Source organism: Callospermophilus lateralis, chromosome 11, assembly GCF_048772815.1.
Source record: "Callospermophilus lateralis isolate mCalLat2 chromosome 11, mCalLat2.hap1, whole genome shotgun sequence".
NCBI classification, from domain to species: domain Eukaryota; kingdom Metazoa; phylum Chordata; class Mammalia; order Rodentia; family Sciuridae; genus Callospermophilus; species Callospermophilus lateralis.
In genome coordinates this window covers 115,042,114-115,060,838 of record NC_135315.1, presented here as the reverse complement: position 1 = coordinate 115,060,838, position 18,725 = coordinate 115,042,114, and positions in this window count along the sequence as shown.

Genomic DNA, 18,725 nt, shown 5'->3' with positions numbered 1-18,725 from the left:
AATGCTGCCACAACCCTGGGTGCTTCTTCCAGAACCACCCACTAGTATGGCTGAGAGGCAGCCCTTGGCTCCTCCATCACGCCAAGACAGCTTTGGCTCTTGCCACCACAACCACAGCCTGCCCAGGCAGGCCAACACAGGCTGTGGACACTCAGGTGTTTGGTCCGGAACTCCAACCTGAACCAGGCAACGGAGCAGACCACTGTGAGCCCCTTCAGGGGCTGAGCGTATGGTGGGTGGTGTGCGTATGGCGGTGGGAGCCCTGATCAAGGGCTCCCAGGAGCCTTGTTGTCTCAACTGCCCATCAGGGGAGTCTTGTCCCCTTCCCTACCCAGTGCATCCTCAAGTGCCACATGTTTAGGTCCCTCCCACTCCAGCCAGAGAGAATTCCTCTCCCTGCCACCCACCCCTTGATTTGGTTTAGGCCAGGCCAAGGCGGGGTTAGTAGGAAGATTCCATCCAGTCACAATAACATTCAGTTTGATGTCACTCAGATTCTAAAGCTGACTAAACTGTTCAAACAGCTTTTATGGCCTATATTGGTCTTTGTGTCCCTTGCCTTTTGTTTGAGTGACTCAGTCCTTTTTCTGCCCTTGTGCTCTCCCTATTTCCTACCTTCCTTGCTTCCTTCCCCCCTTCCTGGTTTTTCTCCTTTTCTGCTTCCTTCTTTTATACCTCCATCCATCCCTCCAACTTTGCCTTCCTCCCTTCCAACTTTCTCTCTCCCTTCCCTCCCTTTTCTTTTCTTGCAAGTGTTTGGGGTGAAAGTCCATGGCAGGCCAGCCCCAAGCTAGGCAAGGTCACTGCCACTGAGCTACAACATCCCCAGACCTGCTGCCACTTCCTATGCAAGTAATTTGAATTATCTCTAAAGAGAAACTCTCACATTAGTCTACTTTCAACGTAATTTCAGAAGAGTTGCTAACATGGGCATCAATCAGTTATGACAAGTCCTTTTTGAAAAGCACGGCACAGCTAATGTTCCTCAAAAGAAGGAGTTGAAACTTTAGTTGGTTTTCAGGTCAGCATTTCTAGACTAGTACAAACCCTCCTGATCTCTCTTTAGTCCTATGATTTCTTTAAGTGTCCCCTTTGCTCCTGTTCATGGAGTCATGTGTACAGAAATTATACCTGGTTCTATTGAACTCTACTTAATTCTTTCTCACCTCTGTGCTCCTTTTGCCAAGTCACTCCTCAACACTTACTGTAACCCTTTAAATTTTTTGTCCATTTTCATTTAAAAAACTCCTTCAAAAATTGAACCATTTCTCATGCAGATACAGTCTTCTTGATCTGCTATTAATCCCCCACTACTGACATTGTAAGTTATAGAAATGTACACTTCCAGACCGTTTTCAGATTTTTGATTTCTGTATATCTATCTGTCTATGTATTTACAAACATAACATGGTATTCTGAAAGTATCGTTCTGCTTTTGGAGCTCGACATTGTGTTTTTCAGAAGCAGGCCTATTACACAGAGATGAATCCATGTTACCTAGATTGAGGTCAAACCGGAATGTGCACTCTGATTCCCATGATATTGTTCTACCTACTAATGGACAGTTCAGTTATATCCAGACCTCACCACCTCCCCCATTAAGTAAAACCCTTGTGAAGAGACATGTAGATGCCTTTATGAACATATTGATAATTTTTCATGGCAGTGTTTTCCAAAAACCAGTTAGTAAAATCAATTTATTCCTTTGCAGCCTGAAATTACCTTCATTCCAGTTTACTGGTATAAGAACCGCAGTATATCAGCAACAATTCTCCAATAGTAGTTCAGGCAGAAGTCATTCTAGATAACAATCAGTGCCGGATCGTCCATGTATTTTACACAGCCCATGACAGGGGACATCCGTCCACTCGTTTAGAACAACTGATGTTTTATGCTGGCAATTTAGGTTTATTGAAAGGAGTGATTAGAAAACAGGTGAGACAGACTGATTAGATTCAGTATGTATGTTGGCTTTGTTTTTCGAGGCCTGAATTTTTCACATTTCAATTACTTGTAGGTTAAGTATCAGGCAGATTCTTCACTGGGCTTCAAATGTGATAAAGTTGCTTCTTATTTTTAAGAAGGCCGTTGCAATCCTGCATTTGTTTTACACCTCAGTGCTTGTTTCACACACAAGCACACACACCCACACACCACACACATCAACAAACACACAAACACAAAATTAGAGCACATTTAACACTCAAATAAAGCTTTACCTGCTAACTCATAACTAGGGTATTTTTTTAATAAGTATTGTGTCTTGGTCTCTACTGGGGAAACATTGTTCAATGTGAGTTCTCTGGTTTGTTGTAGGGCAGTGAATGTTCACTTGTTGGCAATGATATAGAAATGGGGAGTAAGGGTTTAAAAGTTTTTACAGTAGGTAGGCAGAGTCAGAGTATGGACTCTAAGAATAAGAAATTGGGGAATTTCCTCTTTGTTTCTTCATTTCAATCTCCTAATAATTCATGTATATTTTCCAAAAGTCTCCCAGAAAACAAGGACTAGGTCAATCCACATATCAGTAAACCATAGCAGAATGCGATTCTCAATTTCATATAAACAGTCATAAAATCAAAAAGACAGGTGCTGGGGTTTTGGCTCAGCACTAGAGTGCTGGCTTCACACTTTCAAAGGTCCTGAGTTGGTCCCCAACACCATATGTGAAAGGAATGAATGAACCAAAGCATGAGTGTACGATGAATGAATTAAAGGTATAAGGAGGAGGAGGAGGAGGAGAAATAGAAGAAGATGATGAGTAATTTGACAGAAGGGAACAAGGGGAGGAGAGTGAGTTTAAAGTGTGGTTTCCAATTCCCAAGGGTTAAATTACAGCAGATGGGATAGAGAGAGAAGATGGGAGGGCAGGAGAGGGGGGATAGTAGAGGCTAGAAAAGGTAGCAGAATACAACAGGTACTAATATGGCATTTTGTAAAAATGTGGATGTGTAAACAATGTGATTGTGCAATCTGTATATGGGGTGAAAATGGGAGTTCATAACTCACTTGAATCTAATGTAGGAAATATGGTATCTCAAGAGCTATGTAATGTTTTAAGCAACCAATATAAACAAGAGGTCTTCATTTTTCTTTGTAGTTGAGATCTCCTGTTTCCGTGACATGTTTAGTTGTGTTCTCTCCTTTAGTCCTCCCATGCTCTAGTTGTTCCGATATGGAAAAACTAGCTGAAATGCCCAACCAGTCTGTAAATCAGTGACAATTCTTCATTAAGCCTAAAGTCACTTTACATTTGCTACAGTCATACTAAATACACTTCTTTGTTGGGAGTTTAAAAGATATTTCCATCAGCTAGATTACAAGTACCTAGAACTCCCATTCTTGTTTATGTAAGAGTGGCTTCATCAGATTAAATGCTGTTCTCTGGAATAAAATAAAATAGGAATAATTTACTCAGAAGATTCCTACGTAAACCATCTTTATTCACAAAATACTATCTTAAGTATTATTGTTTCATTGAGCTTCAATTGGAGCCAAAGTACAGTCAATCACTGAAGTAAAAGCAGTTACTTAAAAACTAAAAATGAGAGATAAGTCAAATTACATTTGAAGAGAGAGCAACAGCGTGAGGTTTCTTGTTTGGTTCTGGATGTTGAGTAACAGGCTCATTTGCAGGTGGAAGGAACCCTTCAGGGAACTCACTTGTACTTTCAGAATGGGGGTGTAGAGGGCTGAATTCCAGCTGTTGGGGGAAGATTGTGAGGAAAACCCCCTCCCTGCATAGACACATCACATTGGAAATGGAGTGGGTGGCGGGTCAGGTGGAAAATAATCTCCAGGTTCCCAGACAAGTTTCCTGGGAGAGGTGGAGGAAAAAAAAGGTCCTCTTCTCAGGAACTGACTCCTTGGGTCAACTGGAAACAAGGCACCTCTGACTGGAGGGAAAGGTGCCAACACAGAGCCAGAGCCAGTTGCTTGGTTTTCAGCATGGAGAGGTGAATCAGGCACATCAGAGTCCAAAGGAGGCATATTAGGAATTCTGTGTTCTGCTGGTCGCGATGCTCTACCACAATTTGAGTAAAACCTATCTTGCCTTTGTAGAGGAAGACGTGCATCAGAAGAATATGGTTGGCCTGGCGGAGGGATCATCAGCCTGCTGGCCTGTTCCCCTGGAGGAGAGAGGGGCCCAGTCTGAGAAGGTGCTCTCTGAAAATCAGTGAACTTATGACAGCTGGATTCTCTTCCTTTACTGCTAGTCGCATGGTCCAGAGGATTCTCCAGGGCCCCTTGACCCTCTTCCTCCTCCCACTGGAGTGAAAGGTGAGAGTGTGAGTGGACCACTCTTTTCAAAATGAGGAGGTCTCCTTTCAGATGAAGGGTGACCTATTGGTGATGGCCCATTGCTGAGTTGGAAACATCCAGTGCATCATAGGGATCTTTTCCTACAAGTTCAAATCTCAGCTCCTTCTCAGTTAATTTTTGTCTGTTGCGTGCATTTTGTTTCCTGAAATAGCTGAGGTTTCTTTCAGCAATCCGAGCTGCCAACTCACTGGCATGTGCTTCTTTCTCAGAGGAAATAATCTTCCCCAGACAGGAATGAATGGTACTCTGCAATTGTTCTTCAAGATATTGGGCTCTCTTTCTGTAGGTCTCCAGCTCTTTTATTGTATGGCTCATCTTTTCTTCGACTTTGGAAAGTTTCTCCTCTTGCTCCACACGGTAGTTTCCCTCCACTCTTAATTTCCTGTGCAGTTTCATCGTATTTTCTTGATAGCGTTCCATCATGACTTTCAAGTTCTTCTGTAGGGTCTCATTCTCACTTTGTAGCTGTGCATTTTCTGACTGCAAGGATGCCTGTTCAGTCTGCAGACTTTTAAGGTGTTCTGTAAGGTCTTCCGTGGTTTTCTCCACTTCAGATGAGAAAGTACATTTTTGATTTCTTCCTCCTTCCAAGATTTCTAAGGAGGCCTTTAGCTTATCACCATAAACCAGGTTCCTCAAAGCTCCTTTGGACTCATCCTCCAAGTGAGCACCAATTTCGGGTTCACTCGTCTTTCCCAGTTCCAGGTGACCACCATCCCTTTGGGCTCCCAGGCTTGGAGAAGATCTATCCTTGATCTTCAGCAAGCATTCACTCAGAGACTCCATGTGATTTTCGGTGTCCCTTAGAACTTGTTCTCCAGCTACTTTAGAGTCCTCTAATATGATTTTTGCTTTATATTGGACACCTCCTTGTTCCCTCTGTGCTTCAGCTTCTCCTTGTATTGTTGGTCTCTGCGTTTGCGGAAGTAGGGATCCTTCATTCAAAACCTCTTTGATTGCCAGCTTCAGTTCTTCCTCATTCACTTGAAAGAGTCTCCAGTTTGTTTTGGCTTCAGCTATTTGTGATCTGAGGGATTCAGATTCACCTTGGAGGGACTGTATCCCTCTTGATAGATGCGCCATCGTTTCATCCTGTTGACCATGTTTAGCCTTCTGTGCTTTGGGCTCTTCTTCTAGAAAGAGCATTTCAACGCCATGGCTGGATTCGGACCTATGCAGCTTTTCGTAGGTTGCCTCCAGCTGTTGTGCTTCCCTTGAACCCTTCTCAACCCTGGAATCCTTTAAAGATGAGTCTAAGCCTTTATGTTCTTTTTCAACAAGGCTCACTTTATCAAGAAGTCCACATTTTGCCTCAATAAGTCCAGCAAGATTTAGAGCCAGCCTTTTTTCTCTTCCCACGTAAAGCCTGCTACTAACCGACTGAAAAGCTCTCCAGACAAGTGAGAGAACAGCAAAAAATCCAAGAGCTGTACACATCATCAACTCCCAAGGAAAGCCATAAGGAAGATGGCCTGGCTTCATGTCTTCGGACAATGCTGCCATAACCCTGGGTGCTTCTTCCAGAACCACCCACTAGTATGGCTGAGAGGCAGCCCTTGGCTCCTCCATCACGCCAAGACAGCTTTGGCTCTTGCCACCACAACCACAGCCTGCCCAGGCAGGCCAACACAGGCTGTGGACACTCAGGTGTTTGGTCCGGAACTCCAACCTGAACCAGGCAACGGAGCAGACCACTGTGAGCCCCTTCAGGGGCTGAGCGTATGGTGGGTGGTGTGCGTATGGCGGTGGGAGCCCTGATCAAGGGCTCCCAGGAGCCTTGTTGTCTCAACTGCCCATCAGGGGAGTCTTGTCCCCTTCCCTACCCAGTGCATCCTCAAGTGCCACATGTTTAGGTCCCTCCCACTCCAGCCAGAGAGAATTCCTCTCCCTGCCACCCACCCCTTGATTTGGTTTAGGCCAGGCCAAGGCGGGGTTAGTAGGAAGATTCCATCCAGTCACAATAACATTCAGTTTGATGTCACTCAGATTCTAAAGCTGACTAAACTGTTCAAACAGCTTTTATGGCCTATATTGGTCTTTGTGTCCCTTGCCTTTTGTTTGAGTGACTCAGTCCTTTTTCTGCCCTTGTGCTCTCCCTATTTCCTACCTTCCTTGCTTCCTTCCCCCCTTCCTGGTTTTTCTCCTTTTCTGCTTCCTTCTTTTATACCTCCATCCATCCCTCCAACTTTGCCTTCCTCCCTTCCAACTTTCTCTCTCCCTTCCCTCCCTTTTCTTTTCTTGCAAGTGTTTGGGGTGAAAGTCCATGGCAGGCCAGCCCCAAGCTAGGCAAGGTCACTGCCACTGAGCTACAACATCCCCAGACCTGCTGCCACTTCCTATGCAAGTAATTTGAATTATCTCTAAAGAGAAACTCTCACATTAGTCTACTTTCAACGTAATTTCAGAAGAGTTGCTAACATGGGCATCAATCAGTTATGACAAGTCCTTTTTGAAAAGCACGGCACAGCTAATGTTCCTCAAAAGAAGGAGTTGAAACTTTAGTTGGTTTTCAGGTCAGCATTTCTAGACTAGTACAAACCCTCCTGATCTCTCTTTAGTCCTATGATTTCTTTAAGTGTCCCCTTTGCTCCTGTTCATGGAGTCATGTGTACAGAAATTATACCTGGTTCTATTGAACTCTACTTAATTCTTTCTCACCTCTGTGCTCCTTTTGCCAAGTCACTCCTCAACACTTACTGTAACCCTTTAAATTTTTTGTCCATTTTCATTTAAAAAACTCCTTCAAAAATTGAACCATTTCTCATGCAGATACAGTCTTCTTGATCTGCTATTAATCCCCCACTACTGACATTGTAAGTTATAGAAATGTACACTTCCAGACCGTTTTCAGATTTTTGATTTCTGTATATCTATCTGTCTATGTATTTACAAACATAACATGGTATTCTGAAAGTATCGTTCTGCTTTTGGAGCTCGACATTGTGTTTTTCAGAAGCAGGCCTATTACACAGAGATGAATCCATGTTACCTAGATTGAGGTCAAACCGGAATGTGCACTCTGATTCCCATGATATTGTTCTACCTACTAATGGACAGTTCAGTTATATCCAGACCTCACCACCTCCCCCATTAAGTAAAACCCTTGTGAAGAGACATGTAGATGCCTTTATGAACATATTGATAATTTTTCATGGCAGTGTTTTCCAAAAACCAGTTAGTAAAATCAATTTATTCCTTTGCAGCCTGAAATTACCTTCATTCCAGTTTACTGGTATAAGAACCGCAGTATATCAGCAACAATTCTCCAATAGTAGTTCAGGCAGAAGTCATTCTAGATAACAATCAGTGCCGGATCGTCCATGTATTTTACACAGCCCATGACAGGGGACATCCGTCCACTCGTTTAGAACAACTGATGTTTTATGCTGGCAATTTAGGTTTATTGAAAGGAGTGATTAGAAAACAGGTGAGACAGACTGATTAGATTCAGTATGTATGTTGGCTTTGTTTTTCGAGGCCTGAATTTTTCACATTTCAATTACTTGTAGGTTAAGTATCAGGCAGATTCTTCACTGGGCTTCAAATGTGATAAAGTTGCTTCTTATTTTTAAGAAGGCCGTTGCAATCCTGCATTTGTTTTACACCTCAGTGCTTGTTTCACACACAAGCACACACACCCACACACCACACACATCAACAAACACACAAACACAAAATTAGAGCACATTTAACACTCAAATAAAGCTTTACCTGCTAACTCATAACTAGGGTATTTTTTTAATAAGTATTGTGTCTTGGTCTCTACTGGGGAAACATTGTTCAATGTGAGTTCTCTGGTTTGTTGTAGGGCAGTGAATGTTCACTTGTTGGCAATGATATAGAAATGGGGAGTAAGGGTTTAAAAGTTTTTACAGTAGGTAGGCAGAGTCAGAGTATGGACTCTAAGAATAAGAAATTGGGGAATTTCCTCTTTGTTTCTTCATTTCAATCTCCTAATAATTCATGTATATTTTCCAAAAGTCTCCCAGAAAACAAGGACTAGGTCAATCCACATATCAGTAAACCATAGCAGAATGCGATTCTCAATTTCATATAAACAGTCATAAAATCAAAAAGACAGGTGCTGGGGTTTTGGCTCAGCACTAGAGTGCTGGCTTCACACTTTCAAAGGTCCTGAGTTGGTCCCCAACACCATATGTGAAAGGAATGAATGAACCAAAGCATGAGTGTACGATGAATGAATTAAAGGTATAAGGAGGAGGAGGAGGAGGAGAAATAGAAGAAGATGATGAGTAATTTGACAGAAGGGAACAAGGGGAGGAGAGTGAGTTTAAAGTGTGGTTTCCAATTCCCAAGGGTTAAATTACAGCAGATGGGATAGAGAGAGAAGATGGGAGGGCAGGAGAGGGGGGATAGTAGAGGCTAGAAAAGGTAGCAGAATACAACAGGTACTAATATGGCATTTTGTAAAAATGTGGATGTGTAAACAATGTGATTGTGCAATCTGTATATGGGGTGAAAATGGGAGTTCATAACTCACTTGAATCTAATGTAGGAAATATGGTATCTCAAGAGCTATGTAATGTTTTAAGCAACCAATATAAACAAGAGGTCTTCATTTTTCTTTGTAGTTGAGATCTCCTGTTTCCGTGACATGTTTAGTTGTGTTCTCTCCTTTAGTCCTCCCATGCTCTAGTTGTTCCGATATGGAAAAACTAGCTGAAATGCCCAACCAGTCTGTAAATCAGTGACAATTCTTCATTAAGCCTAAAGTCACTTTACATTTGCTACAGTCATACTAAATACACTTCTTTGTTGGGAGTTTAAAAGATATTTCCATCAGCTAGATTACAAGTACCTAGAACTCCCATTCTTGTTTATGTAAGAGTGGCTTCATCAGATTAAATGCTGTTCTCTGGAATAAAATAAAATAGGAATAATTTACTCAGAAGATTCCTACGTAAACCATCTTTATTCACAAAATACTATCTTAAGAATTATTGTTTCATTGAGCTTCAATTGGAGCCAAAGTATAGTCAATCACTGAAGTAAAAGCAGTTACTTAAAAACTAAAAATGAGAGATAAGTCAAATTACATTTGAAGAGAGAGCAACAGCGTGAGGTTTCTTGTTTGGTTCTGGATGTTGAGTAACAGGCTCATTTGCAGGTGGAAGGAACCCTTCAGGGAACTCACTTGTACTTTCAGAATGGGGGTGTAGAGGGCTGAATTCCAGCTGTTGGGGGAAGATTGTGAGGAAAACCCCCTCCCTGCATAGACACATCACATTGGAAATGGAGTGGGTGGCGGGTCAGGTGGAAAATAATCTCCAGGTTCCCAGACAAGTTTCCTGGGAGAGGTGGAGGAAAAAAAAAGGTCCTCTTCTCAGGAACTGACTCCTTGGGTCAACTGGAAACAAGGCACCTCTGACTGGAGGGAAAGGTGCCAACACAGAGCCAGAGCCAGTTGCTTGGTTTTCAGCATGGAGAGGTGAATCAGGCACATCAGAGTCCAAAGGAGGCATATTAGGAATTCTGTGTTCTGCTGGTCGCGATTCTCTACCACAATTTGAGTAAAACCTATCTTGCCTTTGTAGAGGAAGACGTGCATCAGAAGAATATGGTTGGCCTGGCGGAGGGATCATCAGCCTGCTGGCCTGTTCCCCTGGAGGAGAGAGGGGCCCAGTCTGAGAAGGTGCTCTCTGAAAATCAGTGAACTTATGACAGCTGGATTCTCTTCCTTTACTGCTAGTCGCATGGTCCAGAGGATTCTCCAGGGCCCCTTGACCCTCTTCCTCCTCCCACTGGAGTGAAAGGTGAGAGTGTGAGTGGACCACTCTTTTCAAAATGAGGAGGTCTCCTTTCAGATGAAGGGTGACCTATTGGTGATGGCCCATTGCTGAGTTGGAAACATCCAGTGCATCATAGGGATCTTTTCCTACAAGTTCAAATCTCAGCTCCTTCTCAGTTAATTTTTGTCTGTTGCGTGCATTTTGTTTCCTGAAATAGCTGAGGTTTCTTTCAGCAATCCGAGCTGCCAACTCACTGGCATGTGCTTCTTTCTCAGAGGAAATAATCTTCCCCAGACAGGAATGAATGGTACTCTGCAATTGTTCTTCAAGATATTGGGCTCTCTTTCTGTAGGTCTCCAGCTCTTTTATTGTATGGCTCATCTTTTCTTCGACTTTGGAAAGTTTCTCCTCTTGCTCCACACGGTAGTTTCCCTCCACTCTTAATTTCCTGTGCAGTTTCATCGTATTTTCTTGATAGCGTTCCATCATGACTTTCAAGTTCTTCTGTAGGGTCTCATTCTCACTTTGTAGCTGTGCATTTTCTGACTGCAAGGATGCCTGTTCAGTCTGCAGACTTTTAAGGTGTTCTGTAAGGTCTTCCGTGGTTTTCTCCACTTCAGATGAGAAAGTACATTTTTGATTTCTTCCTCCTTCCAAGATTTCTAAGGAGGCCTTTAGCTTATCACCATAAACCAGGTTCCTCAAAGCTCCTTTGGACTCATCCTCCAAGTGAGCACCAATTTCGGGTTCACTCGTCTTTCCCAGTTCCAGGTGACCACCATCCCTTTGGGCTCCCAGGCTTGGAGAAGATCTATCCTTGATCTTCAGCAAGCATTCACTCAGAGACTCCATGTGATTTTCGGTGTCCCTTAGAACTTGTTCTCCAGCTACTTTAGAGTCCTCTAATATGATTTTTGCTTTATATTGGACACCTCCTTGTTCCCTCTGTGCTTCAGCTTCTCCTTGTATTGTTGGTCTCTGCGTTTGCGGAAGTAGGGATCCTTCATTCAAAACCTCTTTGATTGCCAGCTTCAGTTCTTCCTCATTCACTTGAAAGAGTCTCCAGTTTGTTTTGGCTTCAGCTATTTGTGATCTGAGGGATTCAGATTCACCTTGGAGGGACTGTATCCCTCTTGATAGATGCGCCATCGTTTCATCCTGTTGACCATGTTTAGCCTTCTGTGCTTTGGGCTCTTCTTCTAGAAAGAGCATTTCAACGCCATGGCTGGATTCGGACCTATGCAGCTTTTCGTAGGTTGCCTCCAGCTGTTGTGCTTCCCTTGAACCCTTCTCAACCCTGGAATCCTTTAAAGATGAGTCTAAGCCTTTATGTTCTTTTTCAACAAGGCTCACTTTATCAAGAAGTCCACATTTTGCCTCAATAAGTCCAGCAAGATTTAGAGCCAGCCTTTTTTCTCTTCCCACGTAAAGCCTGCTACTAACCGACTGAAAAGCTCTCCAGACAAGTGAGAGAACAGCAAAAAATCCAAGAGCTGTACACATCATCAACTCCCAAGGAAAGCCATAAGGAAGATGGCCTGGCTTCATGTCTTCGGACAATGCTGCCACAACCCTGGGTGCTTCTTCCAGAACCACCCACTAGTATGGCTGAGAGGCAGCCCTTGGCTCCTCCATCACGCCAAGACAGCTTTGGCTCTTGCCACCACAACCACAGCCTGCCCAGGCAGGCCAACACAGGCTGTGGACACTCAGGTGTTTGGTCCGGAATTCCAACCTGAACCAGGCAACGGAGCAGACCACTGTGAGCCCCTTCAGGGGCTGAGCGTATGGTGGGTGGTGTGCGTATGGCGGTGGGAGCCCTGATCAAGGGCTCCCAGGAGCCTTGTTGTCTCAACTGCCCATCAGGGGAGTCTTGTCCCCTTCCCTACCCAGTGCATCCTCAAGTGCCACATGTTTAGGTCCCTCCCACTCCAGCCAGAGAGAATTCCTCTCCCTGCCACCCACCCCTTGATTTGGTTTAGGCCAGGCCAAGGCGGGGTTAGTAGGAAGATTCCATCCAGTCACAATAACATTCAGTTTGATGTCACTCAGATTCTAAAGCTGACTAAACTGTTCAAACAGCTTTTATGGCCTATATTGGTCTTTGTGTCCCTTGCCTTTTGTTTGAGTGACTCAGTCCTTTTTCTGCCCTTGTGCTCTCCCTATTTCCTTCCTTCCTTGCTTCCTTCCCCCCTTCCTGGTTTTTCTCCTTTTCTGCTTCCTTCTTTTATACCTCCATCCATCCCTCCAACTTTGCCTTCCTCCCTTCCAACTTTCTCTCTCCCTTCCCTCCCTTTTCTTTTCTTGCAAGTGTTTGGGGTGAAAGTCCATGGCAGGCCAGCCCCAAGCTAGGCAAGGTCACTGCCACTGAGCTACAACATCCCCAGACCTGCTGCCACTTCCTATGCAAGTAATTTGAATTATCTCTAAAGAGAAACTCTCACATTAGTCTACTTTCAACGTAATTTCAGAAGAGTTGCTAACATGGGCATCAATCAGTTATGACAAGTCCTTTTTGAAAAGCACGGCACAGCTAATGTTCCTCAAAAGAAGGAGTTGAAACTTTAGTTGGTTTTCAGGTCAGCATTTCTAGACTAGTACAAACCCTCCTGATCTCTCTTTAGTCCTATGATTTCTTTAAGTGTCCCCTTTGCTCCTGTTCATGGAGTCATGTGTACAGAAATTATACCTGGTTCTATTGAACTCTACTTAATTCTTTCTCACCTCTGTGCTCCTTTTGCCAAGTCACTCCTCAACACTTACTGTAACCCTTTAAATTTTTTGTCCATTTTCATTTAAAAAACTCCTTCAAAAATTGAACCATTTCTCATGCAGATACAGTCTTCTTGATCTGCTATTAATCCCCCACTACTGACATTGTAAGTTATAGAAATGTACACTTCCAGACCGTTTTCAGATTTTTGATTTCTGTATATCTATCTGTCTATGTATTTACAAACATAACATGGTATTCTGAAAGTATCGTTCTGCTTTTGGAGCTCGACATTGTGTTTTTCAGAAGCAGGCCTATTACACAGAGATGAATCCATGTTACCTAGATTGAGGTCAAACCGGAATGTGCACTCTGATTCCCATGATATTGTTCTACCTACTAATGGACAGTTCAGTTATATCCAGACCTCACCACCTCCCCCATTAAGTAAAACCCTTGTGAAGAGACATGTAGATGCCTTTATGAACATATTGATAATTTTTCATGGCAGTGTTTTCCAAAAACCAGTTAGTAAAATCAATTTATTCCTTTGCAGCCTGAAATTACCTTCATTCCAGTTTACTGGTATAAGAACCGCAGTATATCAGCAACAATTCTCCAACAGTAGTTCAGGCAGAAGTCATTCTAGATAACAATCAGTGCCGGATCGTCCATGTATTTTACACAGCCCATGACAGGGGACATCCGTCCACTCGTTTAGAACAACTGATGTTTTATGCTGGCAATTTAGGTTTATTGAAAGGAGTGATTAGAAAACAGGTGAGACAGACTGATTAGATTCAGTATGTATGTTGGCTTTGTTTTTCGAGGCCTGAATTTTTCACATTTCAATTAATTGTAGGTTAAGTATCAGGCAGATTCTTCACTGGGCTTCAAATGTGATAAAGTTGCTTCTTATTTTTAAGAAGGCCGTTGCAATCCTGCATTTATTTTACACCTCAGTGCTTGTTTCACACACAAGCACACACACCCACACACCACACACATCAACAAACACACAAACACATAATTAGAGCACATTTAACACTCAAATAAAGCTTTACCTGCTAACTCATAACTAGGGTATTTTTTTAATAAGTATTGTGTCTTGGTCTCTACTGGGGAAACATTGTTCAATGTGAGTTCTCTGGTTTGTTGTAGGGCAGTGAATGTTCACTTGTTGGCAATGATATAGAAATGGGGAGTAAGGGTTTAAAAGTTTTTACAGTAGGTAGGCAGAGTCAGAGTATGGACTCTAAGAATAAGAAATTGGGGAATTTCCTCTTTGTTTCTTCATTTCAATCTCCTAATAATTCATGTATATTTTCCAAAAGTCTCCCAGAAAACAAGGACTAGGTCAATCCACATATCAGTAAACCATAGCAGAATGCGATTCTCAATTTCATATAAACAGTCATAAAATAAAAAAGACAGGTGCTGGGGTTTTGGCTCAGCACTAGAGTGCTGGCTTCACACTTTCAAAGGTCCTGATTGGATACCCAACACCATATGTGAAAGGAATGAATGAACCAATGCATGAGTGTACGATGAATGAATTAAAGGTATAAGGAGGAGGAGGAGGAGGAGAAATAGAAGAAGATGATGAGTAATTTGACAGAAGGGAACAAGGGGAGGAGAGTGAGTTTAAAGTGTGGTTTCCAATTCCCAAGGGTTAAATTACAGCAGATGGGATAGAGAGAGAAGATGGGAGGGCAGGAGAGGGGGGATAGTAGAGGCTAGAAAAGGTAGCAGAATACAACAGGTACTAATATGGCATTTTGTAAAAATGTGGATGTGTAAACAATGTGATTGTGCAATCTGTATATGGGGTGAAAATGGGAGTTCATAACTCACTTGAATCTAATGTAGGAAATATGGTATCTCAAGAGCTATGTAATGTTTTAAGCAACCAATATAAACAAGAGGTCTTCATTTTTCTTTGTAGTTGAGATCTCCTGTTTCCGTGACATGTTTAGTTGTGTTCTCTCCTTTAGTCCTCCCATGCTCTAGTTATTCCGATATGGAAAAACTAGCTGAAATGCCCAACCAGTCTGTAAATCAGTGACAATTCTTCATTAAGCCTAAAGTCACTTTACATTTGCTACAGTCATACTAAATACACTTCTTTGTTGGGAGTTTAAAAGATATTTCCATCAGCTAGATTACAAGTACCTAGAACTCCCATTCTTGTTTATGTAAGAGTGGCTTCATCAGATTAAATGCTGTTCTCTGGAATAAAATAAAATAGGAATAATTTACTCAGAAGATTCCTACGTAAACCATCTTTATTCACAAAATACTATCTTAAGTATTATTGTTTCATTGAGCTTCAATTGGAGCCAAAGTACAGTCAATCACTGAAGTAAAAGCAGTTACTTAAAAACTAAAAATGAGAGATAAGTCAAATTACATTTGAAGAGAGAGCAACAGCGTGAGGTTTCTTGTTTGGTTCTGGATGTTGAGTAACAGGCTCATTTGCAGGTGGAAGGAACCCTTCAGGGAACTCACTTGTACTTTCAGAATGGGGGTGTAGAGGGCTGAATTCCAGCTGTTGGGGGAAGATTGTGAGGAAAACCCCCTCCCTGCATAGACACATCACATTGGAAATGGAGTGGGTGGCGGGTCAGGTGGAAAATAATCTCCAGGTTCCCAGACAAGTTTCCTGGGAGAGGTGGAGGAAAAAAAAGGTCCTCTTCTCAGGAACTGACTCCTTGGGTCAACTGGAAACAAGGCACCTCTGACTGGAGGGAAAGGTGCCAACACAGAGCCAGAGCCAGTTGCTTGGTTTTCAGCATGGAGAGGTGAATCAGGCACATCAGAGTCCAAAGGAGGCATATTAGGAATTGTGTGTTCTGCTGGTCGCGATGCTCTACCACAATTTGAGTAAAACCTATCTTGCCTTTGTAGAGGAAGACGTGCATCAGAAGAATATGGTTGGCCTGGCGGAGGGATCATCAGCCTGCTGGCCTGTTCCCCTGGAGGAGAGAGGGGCCCAGTCTGAGAAGGTGCTCTCTGAAAATCAGTGAACTTATGACAGCTGGATTCTCTTCCTTTACTGCTAGTCGCATGGTCCAGAGGATTCTCCAGGGCCCCTTGACCCTCTTCCTCCTCCCACTGGAGTGAAAGGTGAGAGTGTGAGTGGACCACTCTTTTCAAAATGAGGAGGTCTCCTTTCAGATGAAGGGTGACCTATTGGTGATGGCCCATTGCTGAGTTGGAAACATCCAGTGCATAATAGGGATCTTTTCCTACAAGTTCAAATCTCAGCTCCTTCTCAGTTAATTTTTGTCTGTTGCGTGCATTTTGTTTCCTGAAATAGCTGAGGTTTCTTTCAGGAATCCGAGCTGCCAACTCACTAGCATGTGCTTCTTTCTCAGAGGAAATAATCTTCCCCAGACAGGAATGAATGGTACTCTGCAATTGTTCTTCAAGATATTGGGCTCTCTTTGTGTAGGTCTCCAGCTGTTTTATTGTATGGCTCATCTTTTCTTCGACTTTGGAAAGTTTCTCCTCTTGCTCCACACGGTAGTTTTCCTCCACTCTTAATTTCCTGTGCAGTTTCATCGTATTTTCTTGATAGCGTTCCATCATGACTTTCAAGTTCTTCTGTAGGGTCTCATTCTCACTTTGTAGCTGTGCATTTTCTGACTGCAAGGATGCCTGTTCAGTCTGCAGACTTTTAAGGTGTTCTGTAAGGTCTTCCGTGGTTTTCTCCACTTCAGATGAGAAAGTACATTTTTGATTTCTTCCTCCTTCCAAGATTTCTAAGGAGGCCTTTAGCTTATCACCATAAACCAGGTTCCTCAAAGCTCCTTTGGACTCATCCTCCAAGTGAGCACCAATTTCGGGTTCACTCGTCTTTCCCAGTTCCAGGTGACCACCATCCCTTTGGGCTCCCAGGCTTGGAGAAGATCTATCCTTGATCTTCAGCAAGTATTCACTCAGAGACTCCATGTGATTTTCGTTGTCCCTTAGAACTTGTTCTCCAGCTACTTTAGAGTCCTCTAATATGATTTTTGCTTTATATTGGACACCTCCTTGTTCCCTCTGTGCTTCAGCTTCTCCTTGTATTGTTGGTCTCTGCGTTTGCGGAAGTAGGGATCCTTCATTCAAAACCTCTTTGATTGCCAGCTTCAGTTCTTCCTCATTCACTTGAAAGAGTCTCCAGTTTGTTTTGGCTTCAGCTATTTGTGATCTGAGGGATTCAGATTCACCTTGGAGGGACTGTATCCCTCTTGATAGATGCGCCATCGTTTCATCCTGTTGACCATGTTTAGCCTTCTGTGCTTTGGGCTCTTCTTCTAGAAAGAGCATTTCAACGCCATGGCTGGATTCGGAACTACGCAGCTTTTCGTAGGTTGCCTCCAGCTGTTGTGCTTCCCTTGAACCCTTCTCAACCCTGGAATCCTTCAAGATGAGTCTAAGCCTTTATGTTCTTTTTCAACAAGGCTCACTTTATCAAGAAGTCCACATTTTGCCTCAATAAGTCCAGCAAGATTTAGAGCCAGCCTTTTTTCTCTTCCCACGTAAAGCCTGCTACTAACCGACTGAAAAGCTCTCCAGAAAAGTGAGAGAACAGCAAAAAATCCAAGAGCTGTACACATCATCAACTCCCAAGGAAAGCCATAAGGAAGATGGCCTGGCTTCACGTCTTCGGACAATGCTGCCACAACCCTGGGTGCTTCTTCCAGAACCACCCACTAGTATGGCTGAGAGGCAGCCCTTGGCTCCTCCATCACGCCAAGACAGCTTTGGCTCTTGCCACCACAACCACAGCCTGCCCAGGCAGGCCAACACAGGCTGTGGACACTCAGGTGTTTGGTCCGGAACTCCAACCTGAACCAGGCAACGGAGCAGACCACTGTGAGCCCCTTCAGGGGCTGAGCGTATGGTGGGTGGTGTGCGTATGGCGGTGTGAGCCATGATCAAGGGCTCCCAGGAGCCTTGTTGTCTCAACTGCCCATCAGGGGAGTCTTGTCCCCTTCCCTACCCAGTGCATCCTCAAGTGCCACATGTTTAGGTCCCTCCCACTCCAGCCAGAGAGAATTCCTCTCCATGCCACCCACCCCTTGATTTGGTTTAGGCCAGGCCAAGGCGGGGTTAGTAGGAAGATTCCATCCAGTCACAATAACATTCAGTTTGATGTCACTCAGATTCTAAAGCTGACTAAACTGTTCAAACAGCTTTTATGGCCTATATTAGTCTTTGTGTCCCTTGCCTTTTGTTTGAGTGACTCAGTCCTTTTTCTGCCCTTGTGCTCTCCCTATTTCCTACCTTCCTTGCTTCCTTCCCCCCTTCCTGGTTTTTCTCCTTTTCTGCTTCCTTCTTTTATACCTCCATCCATCCCTCCAACTTTGCCTTCCTCCCTTCCAACTTTCTCTCTCCCTTCCCTCCCTTTTCTTTTCTTGCAAGTGTTTGGGGTGAAAGTCCATGGCAGGCCAGCCCCAAGCTAGGCAAGGTCACTGCCACTGAGCTACAACATCCCCAGACCTGCTGCCACTTCCTATGCAAGTAATTTGAATTATCTCTAAAGAGAAACTCTCACATTAGTCTACTTTCAACGTAATTTCAGAAGAGTTGCTAACATGGGCATCAATCAGTTATGACAAGTCCTTTTTGAAAAGCACGGCACAGCTAATGTTCCTCAAAAGAAGGAGTTGAAACTTTAGTTGGTTTTCAGGTCAGCATTTCTAGACTAGTACAAACCCTCCTGATCTCTCTTTAGTCCTATGATTTCTTTAAGTGTCCCCTTTGCTCCTGTTCATGGAGTCATGTGTACAGAAATTATACCTGGTTCTATTGAACTCTACTTAATTCTTTCTCACCTCTGTGCTCCTTTTGCCAAGTCACTCCTCAACACTTACTGTAACCCTTTAAATTTTTTGTCCATTTTCATTTAAAAAACTCCTTCAAAAATTGAACCATTTCTCATGCAGATA